The following is a 25056-nucleotide window of genomic DNA, read 5'->3' on the forward strand; positions in this document are numbered from 1 at the left end:
CCCAAGAGGGCGGTGTCTTTTTACCTGGACAGGACTAAAGACTGTCGTTTGGATGACCAGCTCTTTATTGGCTTTGCTGGCTGCAAGAAAGGAAGAGCGGTCCATAAGAGGACTTTGTCAAGATGGATCGTCCTCTGTATTAAGATCTGCTACTCTTTGGCCGGTAAGGAGCCTCCAGAGGGTATAAGGGCTCATTCTACGAGAGCTAAATCATCAACCTCAGCGTTGACTAGAGGTGTGCCTGCTGAGGATATTTGTAGAGCGGCAACTTGGTCTTCCCTCCACACATTCGCGAAGCATTACTGCTTGGATTCCGAGGTGAGGAGGGAAGGTCATTTTGCACGCTCTGTCCTCCAGGATTTCCTGGTCTAGAAGAGTGGACACCATCCTCCGGGAGTGGGGACTGCTGTGGGACTCTATTCACAAGGTGAGGAATCCAGACGGCAGATGTATCTATCGGAAGAACAAGTTACTTACCTTCGGTAACGCTTTTTCTGGTAGATACTATATCTGCCTGTGGATTCCTCACTGACCCACCCGCCTCCCCGTTGTCCACTCTTCTATGCCAGAGTTTCTATAATGTATTATTTTATTGTCAAGCAGTTGTTTATTTCAAATGTTTTATTGCATTTGCTTCACACTGTGTGTGTTACCTTGATTTCTATACCATGTATACTGTGTATATGTCTACTGTCATCGGTCCGTCCGTGTGCCTTAAGGCACGGAAAAAAGGGCGGAACTGATGTCATCACGCCGGCGTGGGCCTATTATAGGCGTCGGTGACGTCAGCGGAGTCGCGAGCGGTGCCGTGCCTCTGTGACGTCCGGATCCACATCGGCGCGAAGCTACAAAAAGAATTTCCGAATGTTGCTGACGCAAGGGGATATTCACAAGGTGAGGAATCCACAGGCAGATACAGTATCTACCAGAAAAAGCATTACCAAAGGTAAGTAACTTGTTCATTACGTGCTGTGTGATTAGCGCGGTAGTGGATGTCCGCCCACTCTTTACCGGTGAGTTCTCTCCCCAACTCCCTCTCCCACCTCTTCTAACCTGCGGTAGAGTCGGTCGGGGCCCTAACCTGGAGCATGTCATAGATATGAGATACTAGCGCTTTGTCTGAAGTGTTGGTGTAGAACCACTTCTCGAACTTAGTCAGTTTCCTAGCAGCGGCCGAGTGTACGTCCGTATGGAGGAGCCAGTGTCGGAGTAGAAAGTAGCGGAAGCGCTCCGCATCCGGAAGCCCATAGTCAGTTTTAAAATTTTGGAAGGGAATAACACCGTCAAGATCAAAGAAGTGGCCTGCCGATCGGCAAGCAGTCGCCCTCCAGGCAGAAAAAGCTTTGGCGTCCATACCCGGGGAGAACTCTTGGTTATCAAAAAGGGGTGTCATGGGAGAAGGGAAGGTCGTCAGGCCCGTACCTCCGTCACACCGTCCCACCCCCATTCTTTTTAACTTATTCATGGAACCTAAAGCAGGCTCCCTTTCATCTTCCAACATTCACTACCACATAGATGCAGATGACGCACAACTGTACCTGAAAATCTCCTCTGCTGATGACCTCAATACCCTCAACATTATTCTACAGAATACTCCAAACTGGTTCACGCTCAACCATCTGAAATTTAATGTAATCAAAATGGAATTCCTCCTCAGTACCCCACCCAAATATAATCTTAAAATCGACCAGTGGATGACACATCTAACTGCTCTCAATTGTTCTCCACACCTTGTAGACTCTGTGAGATCGCTGGGAATTATACTAGACAAACATCTGTACATGCTGCACCACAACAGCAGCGCTACAAAAGGCGCCAATTACCAGATGAGCATTTTAAGGAAACTAAAACCCTTCCTCCCCCAGGATGATCTGAAATCAGCTTTTCAAGCCCTAGTCATGCCGTGGCTTGAATACGGAAGCACCACGCTCAGCAGCCTTCCCAGGTACAGACTGGCTCCTTCATGGACCTCACTTAACACTGCGGCCAGACTCATCACTGGATCTAAAAGAAACAATCACATCTCCCCTGACCTGAAATCCATAAACTGGCTCCCATACGAAGCACAAATTCATCTACAAATTGCGTGTATGACCCATAAAGCCATACATTTCAACACCACAAGATACCTAGCACATAAGCTTGAACTATCTGGCGGATATACAAAATCGCGTTGCAGCTGCTTCATGCTACTGATACCACAGTGTTTCGGAAGAAGAAAACATACAACAGAGCTTTCTCAGGCATTGCACCGAAAATCTGGAATTCTCTTCTGAAGGAAATTTGTTTGATTCACTCCACTGCCTCCTTCAAATCAAAGCCAAAATCATTCCTAATGTCTAGATGGTTAGACTAATGATCGTCACTATACTATATAATGTTCGAACTTACCTGTTGAATTACTATTCAGTTGATCTCGACCACCTCCGTTCTGAACTTCTAACAAAATCACGCTCCTACGTTTATTACTCGCCTATGTTTATATTCCTATAACTGCACTGTATTGTTGTCTTGTACTGATTTATCCACCCGCCCTCCCTGTACAGTACTCTGATACCCTCACAGTCTTGTTCACGCTATATAGAACTTCATAAATAACTAAAAGTATGCTACGTGGTGCCGATATTGGACAGCAGATCTTATTAAGAGTCGCCTCACTTGAACCCTATTCACAGCGATGAGCCCGCAATGGAACAGGTGGTGGTGAGGCAACTGAGGGGGCCCTTACAGGTCCAAACTAGTAATCAGGGCCATAGATATTACCTTCGGGCTAAGGACCTGATTACGAGATTGGCGGTATCACTGCTAGCCACCACTCCACTGCCCCTCTGCGAGACTGCCAAACCCATAGTCTAGTCTGACCGCCCTGAATCCAATGCGGATGGTCCTGCAATGGCAGTCCCATGCCAATGCCTTTCTAAGGCTCAAACAAGAGCCATAGAAAGGCAGCGCCATGGCAGCACCCCAGCATGTTCCTGCACAGGGAGAAATGCTCCATGTCATGCATTTCTTCCTGTGCAGGAACAGGGGGTGCAAACATGCGGTTGGCCACACCATGTGCCCCTCTGAACGCACCCCTCTTCCCAGAGACAAAAGGAGGCCCTGTAAGGGCCCTCTGAGTTGCCTCATTGCCACTCTTTCCATGGCGGGCTCACCACTGTGGATAGGGTTGCAATGAGACAACTTGTGATATGCTTGGTATATTGTGGACTCAGACCTCTGCACCACCGGTGGGCTCCATGATCCCTGGCTGTTGCGACAAGACATGTGGCAGTCCCACCACTGCACTCAGAATACGGCGGTTGGACCTCCAGTGCATCAGTGCGCTGACTGCCACAATGAGTTTGTGGTCCCATGGACCGCCAAACTCATAATCTGGCACTAAGTCTGTGAAATGAAAGTCTAAGACTATGGTTGGTGAGTGCCCCGTAAAGTCGGTCATGTTTCCAAGCTTTTGCTGCAGCAGTTAATTATGGCAAGTAAAACTCCAAGCAGGATAAAGATTTTACATTATGGCTCATTCACTTAGTCACTTTTTTGCTCCTCAGATTTCTCCAGTGGTGCAAGTCTAAAAGCTGTAGCTAGACAAGGTTCCACGAAGCCAGATTCTTTCCCTGCAATGTCCAGTAAGATCTATTTTTGGTGCGGCAAAAAACTCTGAGTGCGACAAACCTGGTTTTCTTACCTACCTTGGGTGCAACCTCACTTGGTTGCTCCCTTAGTTGCTTCAGCAACTTGTCATACTTTGGGAAAGTTCCTTTTGTTCACTCCTATATCCTCACCTCCTCAATACAGGCACTAGGTCTCTCTCCAGCCAGGGATCATGCAATATTCTCTGTGGTCATATTGGCCCTCCTGTAGTAAAGAGTAAGTCTACTTTCTGTGTTACTGGAAACAGCTAACAGGAGCGCAATTATCTTGACCATGAAGAGCAGTTCCAGGTCCTGGGTGCAAGCAGGAGTCACATGTCCTTGAGCGGTCTTCCTCCATAAGGAGACAGGAGAAATATTTCTTCCAGCAGGGCCTTCTTCTTCAAATGTAGTCTTTCCAAATTCAGGAATATTCTGTGGAAGTGATGGTGAGGTCCCAGTCTTTTTCTGTGTGCTAGTCGTCAAGTTGAGTCAAAATCAACTTTATTCGGCTGGTTGAAGCCATAAAAGTACACAGCAGAACATTCTATAAAACAGCACAAAAACCTATATAAAGATCATATTTCAATAATCTTGGAAACCTTAAAAGTTTAAGCAAGGGAGTCAAGTCAGTCTTCCGCCATTTTGACAGTCATGTGCAAGCATATGAACAAAGAGTCTCTCCATGGCACAAAGAGATAATCGGTCTAAAACAAGTTAACTCAGATTCCATGGATGACACACCTCTTTAAAATGTCAACCTATTAGGATACCAACCATCATAAAAAAAGAATAGAAACATTCAGTTTAAAACTGACATCATCATAAAAATCATGAGCGGGATATATGTGGATAAAAAGACAGCCCGTCATAACAGTTCATCCTCGTAATAAAAAGGAAAGATTACAACATTCCATAGTAAAGTAGCCCTACGTTCACTTTCCATGGTGGCCGTGAGTTAAAAAGATGATAACAATAATAGAACAGCATCTTGGAAGCAAACATATTGTCTCATCAAATTAATGTTACATTATTTAACAAGAAAACATATAAACGCTGTCACAGCATCCGAAACAAAAAAGCTAGCTCGATGGCAGACTATTCCTGTGTCTAATAGCCCCAATTAAGGAGCCTGCCACCCCGGCACAGACTTTAGGTGACGCTAGCATTTGTTGAACAAAATTGCAGCCTCTGAGTAAGGGAAGGATAAACTTCCTGCGCAAGGAATCGTAATAAGCACAGAAAAATATTAGCTGGAAAGTGTCTTGCTCAGAGAAATTATTACAAGGACATGGTTTTGATGCTTCAGGTTTGGAGTAGCCTTTAGGAAAAGCCAGTAACCAGGAAACCAGATTCAATCGAAATCTTGTCAGAACGAAAAGATGGTAAGCTTTGTTTACATATGATAGATATGGTTGCATCTGCTGGCCCAGGCTCAGTGTAACAAACCTTCTCACTGAGTGTTTAATTAATTCATTCTCCTCCCTTAGACCTTGGCGTCTGTCTAAAAACTGCTGTTTAAAAGCTTTGATAGCGGTCTTGCCCAAAGGAGTGGGGGTCAAAAACAGACCGGGGCAGCCAAGATTCTCGGTCTGATCCGTAATATATTTCAACCAGGGAATGTGTAACACCTTCTCTAAGGCTAAACAATCTAGGATGATGAGTTGATTTAAATTTGGGGTCGGTTGATCCCTAATTCGGGAAAAACAGAAGACCGGCGCGACCTCAATCTGGTCTGAGATATAACCCACTCCCAGTTCTCGGCCCCTTGGATTTCTTTCACATCCTTATAGCCCCATATGTTGCTACCGTAGGTGGCCATGGGGATACACTTTGCATTGTAGACCTTCAAAAGCAAAGGAAACGGCTTCGACCCTATTCTTTTCACAAAATCTAATGTGGCCCCCACTGCTCTAGCTAAGACATTCTTTTTTTGTGCGCGTTGAGCGCACCATGAGCGTTGGTCATCGAATAGTACCCCTTAGTATGGGAACGTGGGCACTTTAGTTAGCACGGCCCCCTTGAAGTAGGAATTTGCCATAGCTGCCTTCCGGGAGCCTATGGTCATGGCGTGCAATTTTTTAAAAAATTGTGATTAAATCCAAAGAGTCCAATAAATCTATAAAACAGTTTAAAAGTAGTTGCAGCCCCCTTGCTGTCTGGAAAACTGCATCATCAGTGTACAGAAGTGCGGGAATCATTTTAGTGCCAGCTCTTGGTATATCTTTACAACATGATGTTAAGGAGTCCCCCAGTTTATTAATGTAGTGGGTGAACACCAAATGAGCCAATATGCATCCCTGCCGAACCCATCTTCTTACTGCCCACAAGTCAGTCAGGCTCCCATCTTCATAAAAGCGTACCACAGTTGTTGTTGTTTTATCATGGGCGGTAGCCATGGAGGAGATCAGAACAGCATCTGGCCCCATGTCACAAAGGATCAACCACAGCATAGAGCTGTTGACAAGGTCGAAGGCTGAGGTTAAGTCCATGAACGCAAGGTGTAAGTCCCCTCCCTTGTCAACAGTATACGTCCCAATCACCAAGTGAAGGTTTAGTCATTGATCCAGAGTCCCTTTCCTCTGCCTGACGCCATATTGGAGATCAGAGACAATGTTAATATGTACAAGCCAGCCTGTTATGCGCTCCAAAACTACTTTTCCCATAATTTTAGCCGCAGAATCAAGAAGCGAGATGGGTCTATAACATGCCACGTCCTCCCTTGAGCCCTTTTTAAAAATGGGGATGATGACCGCCTTTGCCCATGATAAAGGAAAACCGGACACACAAGCTGCATTGAAGACATGTGTTAAGATCTTAGCCCAGACTTTTGGGTCTGCCTTGTAAAGGTCAGCCGGTACTCTTATCAGGGCCGGGTGCCTTTCCACCCGAAGTTGAAATGATGGCTTCATAGACTTCGTCCATATTAAAAATAAGGGGGGAACCTACTAATCCGGGAACGGTTTGTCCCACGGAGTCCTCTAAGTTGGCATCACTGTAAATTTTACCAAAGTGCCGGACCCATTTCTCTGTGGGAACTAAGCATCTCTGCTAGAATTTGGTGTGTCGGGAAAAAGAGAACTGTTAACAGACCAATATTTAGAGCTATTAGCCAGCACACTGGCTTGGCTAAGCGCTTCCCAGGCCATCTCCCTTAACTGTTTTTTTCTACTCTGTACTGCAGGTTTGTAGGCCTTCCTACTATTCTTGACTAATATTGTGTCCCTCAGTTTTTGCTTGAGGGCCTGCATGAGCTCCTTATCGGTAGCCACGCAGGTACCTTCAAACCACCTTTTTAGTTTTAGGCACCTTCCTCTAGTCATAGTGGATAGATTAAGAACAACCTGTTTAATGATTTATTCAAAGGCATCTAGAATGGATATAGCTTGAGATTCCTGATCTAGACACACTTTGAATTCCGAGGCACATGAGTATACAGGTTATCAATAAAACTTATAGGGGAGATCCTTTCCCACCTCACTCTGCGAGCTTGGTCTTTAAGGCTAATGTTTTTGTTAGTAACTTGACTCATGACCCTTGAGGGCAACTTGAAGATGAAGATCCAATATTAATGGATTATGGTCACTAAAGCAGTTCCAAGTGACACTTAGGTGCCTTACGGCCGATGTTAATGGGGAGGAAAGCAGAATGTGGTCAATTATGCTTTCACAGCCATGCCCCACATAAGTGGATCCAATACTGACCTATCTGACTGTTGTAAGCAATTCAGGTTGTGGACTGAAAGGAGGCCTTCTAAGAAGGTGCCAGATGGAGTATGTTTAAAATGATTTTGGCCCTGCAGGCCGTCTTCTTCCTCCAACAATGCTAAACAATTAAACGGGCAGATGCAGTCGTTAAACTCTCCCAGTATTAGTATATCATAGTGGGCTTCTATTCCTTCCCCATAGTTAGCCAAGAAACTCTCTAGTGCCATTATATGCTCAATCTCATGGTTTCTCGTGAAAGAATTAAAAAAATGTACTACTAATAGGGTTGGTAAATTCTTCCCCGACAGTTACACAGCTAGAACATGGGGTGAACGAGAACCAATCAGCTTGGCACTATAGGAAAGTTTAAGACTAAACATTAACAGAAGACCCTCCCTGCCTCTATCCATGTTTGAGGAAGTGGCAAGTTTGGAGAATGATATAAATCTGTCCAGATAGAAATGGTCAGTGGATTCCCATGTTTCTTGTAGAGCAATAATATGGTGTGTGGCAAGTAAATGTTCCCAGGTAATGTCACCTTAGGCCAGCTATATTCCAAGAAAGTACCTTCGTCATAGCATAATCAGTAATAGTCAGAGTGGAACGGGAGTTATCTAATTATGCCCATGCTAATTGTGTTGGGGGGCAGGGTGCAGTGGAATTGGAGGGGCTAACGTCAATGGTATTGGAGAGACAGGTGCTTCCGCAGCCATAGAATGAGGAGGGCTGTCTGTGGGAACAAAGGCTACCGCAAGAGAGGGTAGTCAATCTTGCGTGTCCAAACCAGATAGAGCCTGAAGCCTGTTATAAGTATCAGCAGGAAGGGTCATATTGGGACAGGGCCCGTGTTTGGCAATAACCAAGAGGTAGTAAACATATGTTGGAGCTCTTAAAAGTTTCAAACTCACAAGGCCTTAATAGGTATCTGACTAGAGTTGGCCTGCGAAAATTAATTACAATTCAGTCCCCTTCGATGTTCTTTATAGATCCTCCAGCCCACCGAACTCTGCGTACCATGATAATATCCTTCATATCATACACCTGGAATCTCTTATTCCTTGATAGCCAATCTACACATTTATTGCGTAATTGAGCCCATGACTCATGCTGGTCCTTTTTGAACGTTGGTACCCCTGCCAAGACCAGCACATTGGGACATGCAGCAAGTGACAGACTCAGGAAATCTTAGTTGGCTGCCTGGGGATTACTATTTATGATTGATAAAACATTGCTTTTAGGTTGCCAGTCAAGGGTTCTGAGCTGCTCCATTTGGTCGACTTGGGCCATTAGCATTCTCCTGTCTACGATGGGAACATGTGGTGCGTATGATGGGGATGTATGACATTACAACGCATGCTTTTACATCGCATGCTTTTACATCGCAGTTTTTACAACGCATACCATTACAACGCATAGCGCTTTGGGGTGCTGGATAGTGAATAGTTTAATTTACTATTCCAACTGCAGTCCCCGTGGATAGTAGGGAAGGTGTTGGATAGTAAATTAAATCTATTCCCTATCCTAGAGCGCCCCCCAGCGCAATGCGTTGTAATGGTTTGCGTTGTAAAAGTTGCGATGTAAAAGGACTGCGTGGTAAAAGTTGCGTTGTAAAGGATGTTTCCCGTATGATGGCGGTGTGATTACCGGTAGGTACAATGCCATGCCTCCCTAGGTTTGATTGGGGGCAGGGCAGAGTTTGATCTAGTGCAACACGTGGCTTACTTACAGAAGCGATAGCTGTAACAGTAGGGAGTTGAGTTCCAAGTGGGACGTGAGTTGATGTGCTCATTATGCTCAATGTTGCACCCTTAGAGCCCCCACCTCCTCCCTTGGCAGTGATAGACATTTGTGCATTCCCTGCTGGGTGACCGCCCCCCCCTCTGATTATAGCCAAGTTGTCTGTACAGGCTTTAAGTGGACCGAGTTTTTTCTCCAAAGGTTCATTAACTTGTTTTTACACTATTGCGGCAACAGCGTCCCTGCAGCTCTCAATACAAGGTGCAGCCTTGGTCAGAGTGCTAATTGAACAACTCAACTTTGTTGTCAGTGTTATCACAGGAGAGTCAGAAACTTCTGGGTTATCATTGTCATTAATTAAAGATGGTTGTATCCAAGCAGAGAGACAGGTTTGTGCAGCGGTGGTGCAAGTGGGCAGCTTCTTCTTAGTGCTAGTGGGTTTGCCAACCTTCCTCTTCCGTTTGACCACAGGTATTCCTACAGGTGTGGCAGTGTTAGTGACCGGGTGCAACTCGGCTGACTCAATTGTGTCCGGCCCACTAGTGCTCCCACTTGCAGTAGAGGATTTGCCAGTTTCAGGTCCGCGGCATTGGGACAAAGATAATTCTGGAGTGCAGTCTGCTAGAGCACCTCTAAGATTAGAAATAGCAGCCCGCCCCTCAATATCCAGGGACAAGCGCCAATCTGTGAGTTCTATTTCACCTGAAACAATACTGGCCGCCCTCTCAAGCATACTGTCAATACTAGCGGTTAATGGGTGTGCTAGTGGTAGCATAGTACGTTTTCCCATAGTTCTAATTCGTGTGAGGGTTACGTAGGTTTCAAAACAGGATAATCTTAATGTGATTTATAACTTATATTGAGCGATGGAGCACTCACCCGTCTTGACCCAAATTCTAGATGCTGCATCAAAGAGGGGTAGCCCAGCCCAGTCTCAACCGGTCTCAGACAGGTGCAGACGGGCCCGCCCTTGACCTAGGTTTTGGCCTCGCGCGGCCCGGGCAGGCCCGCGCTGTGGCAACCCGCAGCTGCCTTTATGCGCCTCCTGGCGCATACAAACACATTGTCACCTCCGGGCGCTGTGCACTATGGGGGCTGAAGTCCCCTCACTACTGGTGCTGCTGGCGTTACTGGTGGCAGGGCTACATTTGCGGAAACGGGCTGATGTTTCCTAGTCAATGATTGGGCAATTTTTAATACTCAGCCCTGGCCATTTAATTATTGGGCAATTTTCAATACTCAGCCCTGGCTACTTTCATGCCTTGTGTCCACCTCCTTCTGTAGCACTTCCTCTTCACTTTACTGTAAAAATTACGAGAAGCTGTAATTTCAAGATTGAACTCAACCCTTCTTCCCTCTGGTAGATTCCAAGCTGTTGAGGTCTCCTCTTGCTTGTTAGTGTGCCAGCTTGATCTTCCCCTGCTGGGGATGTCGCCAATGGGTGTAGGAGGACTCAGGAATGAATAGGGGCAGATCCTGCCAGCCCTAGTTTGGGTCAGAAAGCTAACACAAGACGTGTTAAGGCTGTCCTTTGTTCCGCCTGTTGTCCCAGATGGCTAATTCCTGCTTAGTAGCACGATGTTGACAATACCCCGGTCTCCCTGGTTCCGATTGCCAGATCATTATCCGTTAACAGGCAGAGTTGTTAACTCCAGCTGAGAATATGTACTTACCAGTAGTGGCCCCTGGTGGGAGTTCTGCCGGGCGCTGACGTGGGGAGGGGGAGGGGCAGGGTGGAGGGTAGTAAACTATGGATTACGGCCGATTATAGGTAAGTAAACATTTAAATGAATAAAATGAATTTGGTTAAAGGAAACCGCAATGAAATTTGTTTTATTTATTTAAATGTTTACTTACCTGTAATCTGCCGTAATTCATAGTTTACTACCCCCACCCTGCCCCTCCCCCTCCCCACGTCAGCACCCGGCAGAACTCCCACCACGGACTGCTACTGGTACTTACCTCTTCAGGTAAGACTAGTAGCATAACTACTAATAAACCATTTCTGGCTCATGCAGCGCAAAGTACAAAGCTATAAATGAAATTAAAAAAATTACATTGAAAATACATTTGATTTTTTTTTTTTTTTTTTTTAGCATTTTCCATTGCGGAAATATGAAATAAATAATAGAATCATACGAGGCCTGTCTGTGGACAATTTAGCATTAACCTGCAAAATGAAAATGGGTTTTTGGCCTTCAGAAACTGTGATAAATATATAATGGGACACTTTTCTTATATATTGCATACAATAATAGGTTTTCTTTCAAGGTAAAGACAATTTTACTTCCCATGTTTTATTGCAGTTCCTTTAAACTTTTATGTTTCTTACAGCAAAATATTTTTGTCATGTCCATAGGTAGGTTAAATACACTACATCCCACATGTGACATTCAACTTTCATACTACTGTGGCAATTTCTATACTATCTACCATAGCCTAACATGAAAATTAAATAGACCAATTGGATTAAACCAATTATACTAATACCAGCTTAGTGCCAGAGAACACACACTGTGACACTGTATAGCAGTTTTGCCGGGCAGAGAGTCCGTTGATAGCCAAAAATAGTTCAGAAATGACACTCATGGGTGACCATGCAGAAAAGGTGGGTTTTCTCCACTTTGCTTGACCAGACATACAGTATATTTATGTTATATGTTATGTTATAGAGGATTTGTAGCACTCACTAATACTCAAGAGTGTCCTGGCGCGGAGGATGGGCTGTGGAAGAAGAGTGAGTCAATTAGATGGTCAGACTAAACAGATGTGTTTTCAGGTGTTTTTTAAAAAGTTGAAACTCTTGGATAAGCTGAATATCCGCAGGGAGCGAATTCCAGGCTGCTGCAGCTTTAACAGAAAGCGACTGGCCTCCCAAACGAACTCTGCGGAAGCGCGGGATAATCATCCGGCGGAAGGAAGTAGACTGCCGGATTTTTTTAGATATTTAGAACAAACATCCTATAAAACAATGTTAGCATAACATGTGCCTCGCTGTGTTTGATGAAAGATTATAATGGCACAGCATATTAAGACTATCTCCCCAATTTTCATGGTAGCATACTCTGCAAAGCACAGAAAATATAAACATTTCGTAATTGCTGCAAAAGACACTGGTTATGGGATTTTCGATTCCTTTTTTCAGTTACAATTGTTTTGCTTTTACAGAAGAAAATGTAACAACAAGAAATATTTTCAACAAAAATAGATACATTTGGACAATTTCCAGATTAGGAATATAAATACCATATACCTTTTTAAAAGTCATCTTAATTTTTAATCAGAATTTTGAGATTCTCAAATTCCTCCATGTTTGCATGTATCTATGTGGACATGTGAACATACAGCGTGAGGTCCTAGCTGTAAAGTAAAAAAGCACCTTATAATTCACTGGGGCACAATAAAGAGAACAGATAGTGGTTGAAGATATTGAAATAATTTCGCTTATAAAAGTGTTCCATGGCAGAATAACTTTAGATAGCCACAGACACCTCAGATACATGGAAAACGTATTGGAGAAGGGAGGAGCAAACACAGTTAATTTACAGTCTATGATACACAGTCACTTGTTATTGAACCACATATATTTCTAGAAATACATCCTAATTGCAGATTCTAAATTTCAATTCTTGTTTAAAAGTTGCTAGCATCACTGATTTATTCCACAATCTCTCATTTGGACCTGAGGCACATATTCCTTAAATCATTCCTCCTATATCCTATCTAGATATCAATTCTAAGATATCCATTACATTTGTCAAGTCTATTTCAGCCCTTTCATAATCTTCAGTCATGTGACTTAAAGGTCTGTGTTTCTGTGCATGTCCAGTGCCTGTCATCTTCTGGGATACTAATTTGAATTCTCTGACCATGGTCCAGCATCTTCACCACAGCACGTTTTTCAATTTGTCTGTACCGGCTGTAAAGCCAAACCTGTAGGCTTGTTTAGTGTCTTTGTGGCAATCACACCCCTCCACATCACCAGAGCTGTCTTCTATAGAACATCCTAACTGTTGATTCGCTGACTGAAAAAAGATAAAGTGATGACTCAGTGATTGTGCTTTTAGACTAGTCTGTCTAATTTTGAGAAGCTTGGAGAATTGGCTGTACATTTTCACTTCTACTTCCATCTTCTTTCAGAGTGTTATAATTAGGCAGAAACTCTGCAATATATGTTTCCTCTTCCTGTAATAAATATGTTTTGACACAAACTGATTCATGGCTTTCTTGCTGGCCCTATAGATTTATCATCATACCAAGTAATTTAGATGTCTCTTGAGCAAGGTGTATTCAATTTGCTGTAGTCAAAAACAACTAAAATACTCTATTGCGCAAAATACAGTTTCCCATGTGTCAACAAACTGATTATTTCAAAGAGCAAGCTTTGTGGGAAGTTCTAAAATCTGGATAATTAAAATCACTGTTTTCTTTCTGGGCGTTAGTAGCACGGCATGCAAATTGAGGTAATTTCCAAGTTTCTCCTAAATGATTTTGAAATTTGTATCCAAACAACATACTCAATATTCCTAACATTTTACATCCTAGTCAAAATATTAATTAATACATTATTGATTTTTGCCCCCCCTGCATTGCATGTAGTAGGTATGTACAGTTTACCAACATTATCTTTCTCACATCTTAGTACAACTTGATTCCCAAATATGTAATCTGCTCCCTGGACCTTTTAAAGTTCCACATAACCACGATACCTGAAACACAACAACCGAAGATTAGAAATTCAGCATTTCTTTTTAGGTCTTTTACAGTCTGAAAAATACAGCAATCTTTTAAGAAAGCAAATTAATAATTTCTTATCTTATTTTTCCTATTCATACTGGAAACAACTATATAGTCACTGGAAGAGGCTGTCCTCCAAAAATGACAATAATTGATTTGTTTGTGCATTTTCTGCATTCTGAGTGCACTAACACAATTATTTGCAAAACAATAGGAAGGTTGATCATAATGGTTGAGAGAAGCAGCTCCTTATATAGACCCGTCTAAACAGCCGCGCATTTTAATAAGTAAAATTAATTAAATTCAAGATTACTGTCCATAACTAGTATAGAAATCCCCTCATAAGGCATCAGTAGGGCACTATTGACTTTTGAAGAAACCTTTGAAAATTACCTTAAAAATACATTTGACAACTTAGAAAAAACTGTAACCGTATTGAAATATATACTTATGTAAATGCTTATTTCCGGCCTTCTTATGTCCCGCAAATGGACAATTGTAGTGAAAAGGTGATCGTTTTCCCTACCTTGTCTATTTCCCATTATATTTGCCCATCTTTAGGTTGGCAGTTAAAATGAGCACTGAAAGTGGTTACAAGGGGACATAGTCATTATTTCCAAGAGAAATAAGTAATACAATTCTGCTAGCTGATGTGGAAGGAAGGGTCATGACGAACACAACACTTTTGATGTCAATTAGAACATTTAAATATTACTTTCAAGAATAGGCAGCCAATGAAACGCAGCTTCTAGTAGCAAAAGGATTTTTTTGCACATACAGATGTGCACAACGTTCAGTGCTTTTCCATATTCAAAACGTAGCCACCAGTATTGTAAAATGCATATTAAAACAACAAACCCAGTTTTGAGACCATTTATTTATTTGTAGATAAGTACAATGATATGGAAGAGAAAGGCAGCACATTAACATTTCATTTACTCAATAGAGCGAATGCTGCTCCAAAACAACAAGAAGGTTTATCTTTACATTTGATGAATGTTTTTGACAGGAAATACAAATGTAACACATTTCCTAAGCTCTGAGAGGTTAGTACAGTCTGATGTCATGAAAATTGCAGAACATTAGTCTTTGACCACATGGAATATATAAACTATGCTCTTATATTCACACTACCGGCAATATCCTTTTTTTGAAGGTCTGAACACCATTAAGCATAGCTGATATTCTGTCTTTCAAGAAGCCCGTTCATAATTCGCTAAATGGGTTGAAAGATTGAGTGGAACATATATGTGCAGATCAAAACTAATAACTTTTATCTTTTGTAGAGACTATAAATGATGCAGATATGCAGACATGTCCATTAATAAGATAATCTAGGACATGCCATTGCATTTTATATTCACACAGTGCATAATTTCCACATCCCCTCCTTGGTCTGAGATTGGCCACACAATATTTTTGGGGGTTCCCTAGAAATTTCAGAAACAAACAATGATACAAAAAAGCAATATAGACAACTGTTTCAAGGGATAGCGGCTGCCAGGATCACAGTTGACAAAGTCACAAATGTGGTTTAGAGCATCAGAAGGAATAGTTGCTACAAGTGCCACAGTGCCCTCATTGAAGATCTCCTCAGGTGAAAGGAAATAACAATAATTGATTTGTTCGTGCATTTTCTGCATTCTGAGTGCACGAACACAATTATTTGCAAAACATTAGGAAGGTTGATCATAATGGTTGAGATAAGCAGCTCCTTATATAGACCCGTCTAAACAGCCGCGCATTTTAATAAGTAAAATATATTAAATGCAAGATTACTGTCCATAACTAGTATAGAAATCCCCTCATAAGGCATCAGTAGGGCACTATTGACTTTTGAAAAACCTTTAAAAATTACCTTAAAAATACATTTGACAAATTAGAAAAAACTGTAACCGTATTGAAATATATACTTATGCCAATGCTTGTTTCCGGCCTTCTTATGTCCGCAAATGGACAATGGTAGTGAAAAAGTGATCTTTTTCACTACCCTGTCTATTTCCCTTTATATTTGCCCATCTTTAGGTTGGCAGTTAAAATGAGCACTGAAAGTGGTTACAAGGGGACATAGTCATTATTTCCAAGAGAAAGAAGTAATACAATTATGCTAGCTTATGTGGAAGGAAGGGTCATGACGAACACAACACTTTTGATGTCAATTAGGACATTTAAATATTACTTTCAAGAATAGGCAGCCAATGAAACGCAGCTTCTAGTAGCAAAAGGATTTGTTTGCACATACAGATGTGCACAACGTTCAGTGCTTTTCCATATTCAAAACGGTTGCCACCAGTATTGTAAAATGCATATTAAAACAACAAACCCAGTTTTGAGACCATTTATTTATTTGTAGATAAGTACAATGATATGGAAAAGAAAGGCAGCCCATTAACATTTCATTTACTCAATAGAGTGAATGCTGTTCCCAAACAAGAGGGTTTATCTTTGCATTTGATGAATGTTTTGAGAGGAAATACAAATGTAAGACATTTCCAAAGCTCTGAGAGGTTAGTACAGTCTGATGTCATGAAAATTGCAGAACACTAGTCTTTGACCACATGGAATATATGAACTATGCTCTTATATTCACACTACCGGCAATATCCTTTTTTGAAGGTCTGAACACCATTAAGCATAGCTGATATTCTGTCTTTCAAGAAGCCCGTTCATAATTCGCTAAATGGGTTGAAAGATTGAGTGAAACATATATGTGTAGATCAAAACTAATAACTTTTATCTTTTGTAGAGACTATAAATGATGCAGATATGCAGACATGTCCATTCATAAGAGAATCTAGGACATGCCATTGCATTTTATATTCACACAGTGCATAATTTCCACATCCCTCCTTGGACTGAGATTGGCCACAAAATAATTTTGGGGGTTCCCTAGAAATTTCAGAAACAAACAATGATACAAAAAAACAATATACACAACTGTTTTAAGGGATATCGGCTGCCAGAATCACAGTTGACAAAGTCACAAAGGTGGTTTAGAGCATCAGAAGGACTAGTTGCTACAAGTGCCACAGTGCCCTCATTGAAGATCTCCTCAGGTGAAAGGAAATTACAATACTTGCTTTGTTCGTGCATTTTCTGCATTCTGAGTGCACTAACACAATTATTTCAAAACATTAGGAAGGTTGATCATAATGGTTGAGATAAGCAGCTCCTTATATTGACCCGTCTAAACAGCCGTGTATTTTAATAAGTAAAATAAATTAAATGCAAGATTACTTCCAATAACTAGTATAGAAAACCCCTCATAAGGCATCAGTAGGGCACTATTGGCTTTTGAAGAAACCTTTGAAAATTACTTTAAAAATACATTTGACAACTTAGAAAAAACTGTAACCGTATTGAAATATATACTTATGTAAATGCTTATTTCCGGCCTTCTTATGTTCTGCAAATGGACAATGGTAGTGAAAAAGTGATCTTTTTCACTACCCTGTCTATTTCCCATTATATTTACCCATCTTTAGGTTGGCAGTTAAAATGAGCACTGAAAGTGGTTACAAGGGGACATAGTCATTATTTCCAAGATAAATAAGTAATACAATTCTGCTAGCTGATGTGGAAGGAAGGGTCATGATGAACACAACACTTTTGATGTCAATTAGCACATTTAAATATTCCTTTTAAGAATAGGCAACCAATGAAACGCAGCTTCCAGTAGCAAAGGATTTGTTTGCACATACAGATGTGCACAACGTTCAGTGCTTTTCCATATTCAAAACGTAGCCACCAGTATTGTAAAATGCATATTAAAACAACAAACCCAGTTTTGAGACCATTTATTTATTTGTAGATAAGTACAATGATATGGAAAAGAAAGGCAACACATTAACATTTCATTTACTCAATAAAGTGAATGTTGTTCCCAAACAGCAAGAGGGTTTATCTTTGCATTTGATGAATGTTTTGACAGGAAATACAAATGTAACACATTTCCAAAGCTCTGAGAGGTTAGTACAGTCTGATGTCATGAAAATTGCAGAACACTTGTCTTTGACCACATGGAATATATGAACTATGCTCTTATATTCACACTACCGGCAATATCCTTTTTTGAAGGTCTGAACACCATAGCTCATATTCTTTCTTTCAAGAAGCCCGTTCATAATTCTCTAAATGGGTTGAAAGTTCGAATGGAACATATATGCGTAGAACAAAACTAATAACTTGTATCTTTTGTAGAAACTATAAATGATGCAGTTATGCAGACATGTCCATTAATAAGATAATCTAGGACATGCCATTGCATCTTATATTCACACAGTGCATAATTTCCACATCCCCTCCTTGGACTGAGATTGGCCACACAATATTTTTGGGGGTTCCCTAGAAATTTCTGAAACAAACAATGATACATAAAAACAATATACACAACTGTTTTAAGGGATAGCGGCTGCCAGGATTACAGTTGACAAAGTCACAAAGGTGGTTTAGAGCATCAGAAGGACTAGTTGCTACAAGTGACACAGTGCCCTCATTTAAAGATCTCCTCAGGTGAAAGGAAATACCTGGACGCTGCAATGTAATAGGATAATGATCTAATCATTCTCGGAGAACATAAAGGAGACAGTCTAAGAGCACATTAGAAACACAGTTTTTTCAAAATTCTACTCTCAGGTGAAGTGAGAAAAACAAAACGGAATTACACCAAGGAATCTTGAAAAAGGAAAGAGGAAGATGTGAAGCAGTGTTATAAAGGAAATTATAAAGGGACTGGCTGCAGGGGTTCAAAAATAGTGCCGCCTCAAGCTGCTCAGCATCTATTTTCCCTGCTAAGCATACTTCATTGATACCTGCAGCCTGTCAGATAGCAATGAAGAACTCAATGTACTTACTGTCAATGCAATACTATTTGATGGTATGGGAGCAACAGGGGCAACATAATGGAAGTAAACAAGCCATGCCCAACTCATGTATCCCTAGAACATATTCAGCTATAATGCTCACTAACAGGACACTCTTGCATCAGAACAAGTAAGTGGACACATATTCCAATGCACGTTAGTTAATTCCAGATAAAAAAATTGTATTCAATAAATAAATGATTTATCTTTTAACCAATATTATTTTCCATCCATGCATATATTACATTAATGCGGTATAGAACCACAGACTGTACTACAATACATGTTCCTATCTAGTATTGTAGTCCTTTCTTGAGTCCAGTAGGGAGTACAGGAGGTATTGTTTCAATCATTTCTTAACACAAGTCAACAAACTTCCCGAACAATGCAAGTAGAACTGGCAGGTCATACCAAGCACAAATTATCCGGGACACTAACATGATGGCACTTGATGGGATATAGGAAAGACGTACGAGTTATAGCATGACACAGTTATTGAAGTGAAATGAAAGTTTACACTAATAGGTAGCTCTGCTACTGATAGCATTTTCAGCCCAGGATGCAGTAAGGGGTAGTGGGGGGATAGGGGCAGATGGGAGAAGTAAACTGATGGGGGCCTTGTGATACGCTACAGTGTGCATTGGTTCTCAAACCCTTGTAGTCATCTCAGGACATCAAGGCTCCTCTGAAAGTACCTGTAACTCATGCATACATGTGTCCCACTCTAATGCGATGGGGATTTAGTGCAGGCTTCTAGCTTCTTCCCTGTGGAGTGCCACTGATTCTGCTCCACCCCATTTTAGTGTGGCCGCATCCCAATATGATAACTAAGGAAGACGGGCAGCTTTCCACTTCATTGTGATCATTCTTCGAACCTTTAGCAACATAAGGTCTATGAATCGGCTAAAGGCACTCCCCACCTTTTTACACCTGTATAACCCTAATGACCCTGCCTCCATACTGTACAGGTTCTCCCTCCCCATGACAGTCGCCAGAACCTCAGTGACCACCCTCCACAGGGACACTGCATCCAGGCAATTCCACAACTTGTTGGCACTTTGGGAGCCACAGTGGGTGTGAGTGCAGTGCCATATATTCTATGCAGCCGCGTTGGTGTGAGATATGCCGTTTGTTGGATGTATTGAAATTTCGCATTGTGTGAGAGCTTGCACAGGTATACGAGGATCTTGTCCCACTCTTTCTGTGATGGGGCACGGCCAATATCCTGTTCCCAGTCTTGCCTGATATGGACAGTAGGTCTTGCAGAGTATATGCTAGCGCTTTTGCAAACCACGTGATAAGCCAACGCCTACTACCCATGATTCGAGTTCATGTCCGAGGGCATGTGTGTTAGGTTCAGCATCTATAATCTGCTAATTATGCTGTAACTCTGCCAGTAGTGTGTGGTACGCTACGAAATGGCACAGAGTTATATTGTGGTCATTGCAAAGCTGTTCAAACGGGATAAGGATAACATTTTGGCACAGGGCACCCAGGGTTGCTATTCCCTCTGGATCCCAGGGCTCCATCCTTCTCTCCCAAGCAGCTCTCTGAAGGGGCTCAGTGAGTTGATACGGATCTCCGGCACTAACGTCGGGGATAATTGTAGGCTTCTAATGTATCAGGCATGCGCTGCTGTCAGTAGCTTGTTTGAGCCTGCAGGTAGCTTGCCTATCAGAAGCAACAGCTCATGGATCATTCACACAGCACAATTCAATGTGGGAAGGCCCAGCTCAGCTGAGTGTCGCCCCATCAGCAAGCTGGCCATTGCATCTGGGCTGACAGATAGTAATGCTGAAAGTTGGGGCCCCTTAGGTCCCATTTGTTGACTGGCAACTAGAGCTTCATCAGGGCCACTCTTCTTCTTCCCTTGTTCCATATAAATGTACCTAGCATGCTATGGAAGGTGGAGCTCGGTATGTGCACTGGTAATTTATAAAAAAATGTACAGCATCACCACCTTGGACAGTGAAACCCAGCCATGCACTGTAGACGGGAATGTGCTCCAAAACATCAGTTGTGGCCGGAAGGAGGAGATGGCTCAGGTGAGATTACTATCTGTTAAGTCTCGGATGGTGTGGTAAATAAAATCTTGACTGTTTGAGCCCAAATGCTGTAGTTCTTAGTCACTTGTATGCTTAGAGTCATAGTTCTGCATACATTCAGAATATGTGCCTGTTGCCAATCTTCTCTCCAATTGTGAGATCATCCATCATGTTTCAAACAGCAGGGAAGGTTTTCATGATCTTCAGTGATACATTTTCCTTCACCAGGGAGACCCTGAGTAGGGGATCCCGTACTGAAGGGATTTTATGGGGACGTGTACCATGTAAGGTACTCATTTACCCCTCAAGAAATATCTGTGCATACCTATCTCTTATAGTCTCTTGACTGAAGAAAAAACTTTTCACACCAATTGCATATTGAGGGTTGTCCTACTTGGTTGACGACTCACCATGCAGTCAACTGTGGAACCTAAATTACTCTTGAACCAGTAATGGCAAAAGAGAATAATCCTTGTCATGTACTTTATCACTTTACATTTTCCAAGGAAGTGTGTTAAAGCACTTATATACATGGGCACGTCAATCTAATCACTTTGAAAAACTTTAACAGACTGAGGGACAGATGTATGACCCACAAATTTGTGAGTTGCAAATTGCGTCTCATTTGCGACTTGCAAATTGCGATGCACTGTTTGTGATTCCCAATGGGGTTGCAAATTGCATGCCTTATACATATTAATGAGGCTGTCGCAATTTGCGACCCCATCAGGAATGACTGGCACTCCCAGGATTAGTGGCCTGCTGGAGTCCGCAAACAACCATGTTTGGGACTGCTTTTAAATAAAGCAGGTTTTTTAAAAAATGCAGCCCGTTTTCCTTAACCCTTTCGGTGCGTCGGACGGCCCCCGGACGTACGACGTCATGGTGGGCATGTGCGGAGGTTGGCCGGGTGCATTCCGAACCACGCCCACCCTTTATTTCACCCACACCGCGGCGACATTGGCGCCGCGGTCAACGGGTTAAAGGAAAAAGGGATCCATTTAAAAAATAAAAAATAAACTTTTCAGTTTCATTTTTAAGGGCAGGCAGTGGTCCCTGGGACCACTGCCTGCCCTTCAAAAATAATTTGAGAGCCACTCACAAAGGGGAAAAGGTCCCCTGGCAACCCCATCCCGTCTTTTAGTGGTTTACCACCTTTCTGTGAAGGGAGATAAACTGCGACTGTTTTGCAACCGCAATTACGGTCGCAAAACAGTCATACATAGCTTCAGGAGTCGTTATTAGGAAGGGACGCCCTTGGAACGCCCCTTCCTAATAGCGAGTCGATAATTCTATTTTGTGAGTCGCAAATTGATTTGCGACTCGCAAAATAGGATTAGTACATGGGCCACACTTTTTTTGCGGTCGCAAACTGGTCTAAAACTCAATTGCACCTGCAAAAACCATTTGTATTTTACAGCCCTGAAGAAATCCCTCTTTGGGACGAAACGCGTCGGCTGTATGGTGCTTCACTTTTTTTCAAATAAAGAAATCAAACTGAGGAACTTCTATCTCCGTGACTTATTGGAATTGTATATCAAACATTGATTTACCTCATGCTAAATGTTGTGGTGCACCTGTGCTGTTATGATTAATAATTAACTATTGTTAATAAATTATGCAATTGATTTCAATTATGTTATTTATTTTACTTATATTTCATTTACAGGCTGCTAGGTTTGTAGGAGTTTAGTGTGGTAAGATAACTAATTAATAATTTAATAATATTTTTTAATTAGTTATTTAATAACATTTTTATTATGCAAACTATGGAATACTGAATTACTGTACAAATATTTTAATTGTTGGATGATAGAATTGTAGGGATATATGGTGGGTAGTTATTTAATCAAAAAGTAGTTTATTAATAATTATTATTTGTAATTTAATTGTTTAATTTAATTTAATTTAAATATTTACATTATGGACTATTTAATTATTTTAATTTTATTTTAGTATGTAAGGTCTAGGCTGGGAAGTTAAGTAATAATTCATTAACAATCAATTGATTTTAAATATGTAAATGATTGGATACTGATTTTTAAAGTTATATTTTAGGTACGGGCTGCTAGATTTGTAGGAGTTATGAGTAAGAAGTTAATTAGTAATTGAATGAATGAAATTATAATGAATTACCATGGTGTTACTTATATATGTAATCTATTTGAACTAGTTTCCGTACTCTTGTTTAGATTGCAATAGGAATAGTAAAATTAACCTCTTTGCAATTTGACACTTTCTTTACTGTTGTGCTGTTTGGATTGGGTGTAGTACATTTTGCCCCTCCAAATTCCAACAATTACCCTGCTGTTGCAGAGACTGGAGTGGGATTAGTCAAATGTCCTCCTCAAATGTCCAACACGTTCCCTATTGTTGCACTGACTGGAGTGGGAATAGTACATTGTACCCGCTCCGAAATCCAACGCTTTTCCTACTATTGCATAGACTGGAGTGGGGATAGTACATTTTAACCCTCCAAAGCCCAAAACCTTCCCTACTTTTGTACTGTTTGGAGTGAGAATAGTCAATTTCACCCCTTTGAAATCCAACACTTTCCCTACTGGTGCACAGTCTGACAGGGAACAGTCAGTTATACCCCTCCAAAATCCAATACATTCCCTACCGTTGCATGTACTAGAGTGGGAATAGTATCAATAATATTCTGAGCCTCCAATAGTTTTAATAATGGTGGTTGAATAGCATAGTTTTTTTATATGTAACATTATTTGTTTCTATTTTAAAATGTATTTTAATGTATATAGCATTTTTTGTAATTGTGTCTTTTGGATTTTTCAATATTTTATTTATTGCATAATTCATATATTTTTTTCTTATATTTTGTACTTTACCATTTTAGAATCACGATATTATGGTACACAATATCTTTTCCTGGTATTGTTGACAACGATGTTTCTTGCAACAACATTGTATATATATATATTGAATAAGCATGGCAAATGAGAAGACATCGCAGTGCGCGTTCTATTGAATAAAATCACAACATTCAGTTCCTTAGCACTCTGTTGCCACTGATGGGTCAGATGAAGTCAACACCAGTCTCCTACCCAGGAAGTAGTTAAGACAGCTGTGATCAACAGGAAATCTCCTGCTGGTTCCTCAAGACCTATCATCATTAGAGGTGGTTCTAGATGAAACGCCTGCACTTTCAATGACATTTAGGCTATTGTATTTCAAATGTCTATTAGATAGAAATGCTCCATAATCTAGAACAATGCCTCCTTACATCATATGAAGCAAATTGGCAATCTACATGTTTGACACTCTTTATTCAATTAAGAATAATGACTACATCCTTAGGCATACACTGTCAATCAATCAATCAATCAGACAATGTATATAGCGCACTACTCACCCGGAAGGGTCTCAAGGCGCTGGGAGGGAGGGGTCCGCTACTGCTCGAAAAGCCAGGTCTTGAGTTGCTTCCTGAAGGAGAGATGGTCGTGGGTCAGCGGTAGGTGGATGGCGAGGGAGTTCCATGTCTTGGCAGCCAGGTAGGAGAAGGATCTTCCTCCGGTGGTGGCTCTGCGAATGCGTGGTACTGTGGCGCGGTCGAGACTGGTCGATCGCAGCTGGTGGGTGGGCGTGTAGAAGGTGAGGCGGTTGTTGAGGTACTTGGAGCCCAGGTCGTGGAGAGCCTTGTGTGCGTGGGTGAGGAGTCTGAACGTGATCCTCTTGCTGACGGGGAGCCAGTGCAGGTCTCTCAGGTGGGTGGAGATGTGGTTGCGGCGGGGGATGTCCAGGATGAGTCGTGCGGAGGCGTTCTGTATGCGCTGGAGTCTTTTCTGAAGTTTGGCAGTGGTTCCTGCGTAGAGGGTGTTCCCGTAGTCCAGTCGGCTGGTGACCAGTGCCTGGGTGACCGTCTTCCTGGTATCGGTGGGGATCCATCGGAAGATCTTACGGAGCATGCGCAAGGTGTTGAAACAGGAGGACGAGACGGCGTTGACTTGTCTGGTCATCGTGAGGGAGGAGTCCAGGATGAAGCCTAGGTTTCGTGCGTGGTCCGTTGGTTTGGGGGTGGTGCCCAGGGCAGGGGGCCACCAGGCGGAGGGGGATGATCCCAGGATGAGGACTTCCGTCTTGTCTGAGTTCAGTTTCAGGCAGCTGTTCTTCATCCACTCGGCCTTCTCAATGACTTTGGCAGGAAAAGGGAGGAGCGAGATGGGGCGGAAGTTCTTGAGGTCGGTGGGGTCCGCTGTGGGTTTCTTCAGGAGGGCGCTGAGCTCGGCATGCTTCCAGCTCTCCGGGAAGGTGGCGGTGTTGAAGGAGATGTTGATGATGTCCCGGAGTTGGGGTGCGATGATGGAGTCAGCCTTGTTGA

At 42.1% G+C, this 25056-nt stretch overlaps 1 long non-coding RNA gene across 3 annotated transcripts in view; it reads left to right on the forward strand.

Annotated features, from left to right (window-relative positions):
* The window catches only part of LOC144824067 (uncharacterized), a 736106-nt gene that overhangs the window by 685608 nt on the left and 25442 nt on the right, over positions 1-25056 (forward strand). Inside the window, exon 3 of one of the 3 annotated variants that reach the window (XR_013608882.1) lies at positions 22387-22414. The exons of the other annotated variants lie outside the window; for them this stretch is intronic. This is a non-coding gene — a long non-coding RNA (uncharacterized LOC144824067). The remainder of the gene's footprint in view (positions 1-22386; positions 22415-25056) is intronic. 3 annotated transcript variants of the gene reach the window in all.

The sequence above is a fragment of the Lissotriton helveticus genome, chromosome 3_1, assembly GCF_964261635.1.
Source record: "Lissotriton helveticus chromosome 3_1, aLisHel1.1, whole genome shotgun sequence".
Lineage (NCBI taxonomy): Eukaryota > Metazoa > Chordata > Amphibia > Caudata > Salamandridae > Lissotriton > Lissotriton helveticus.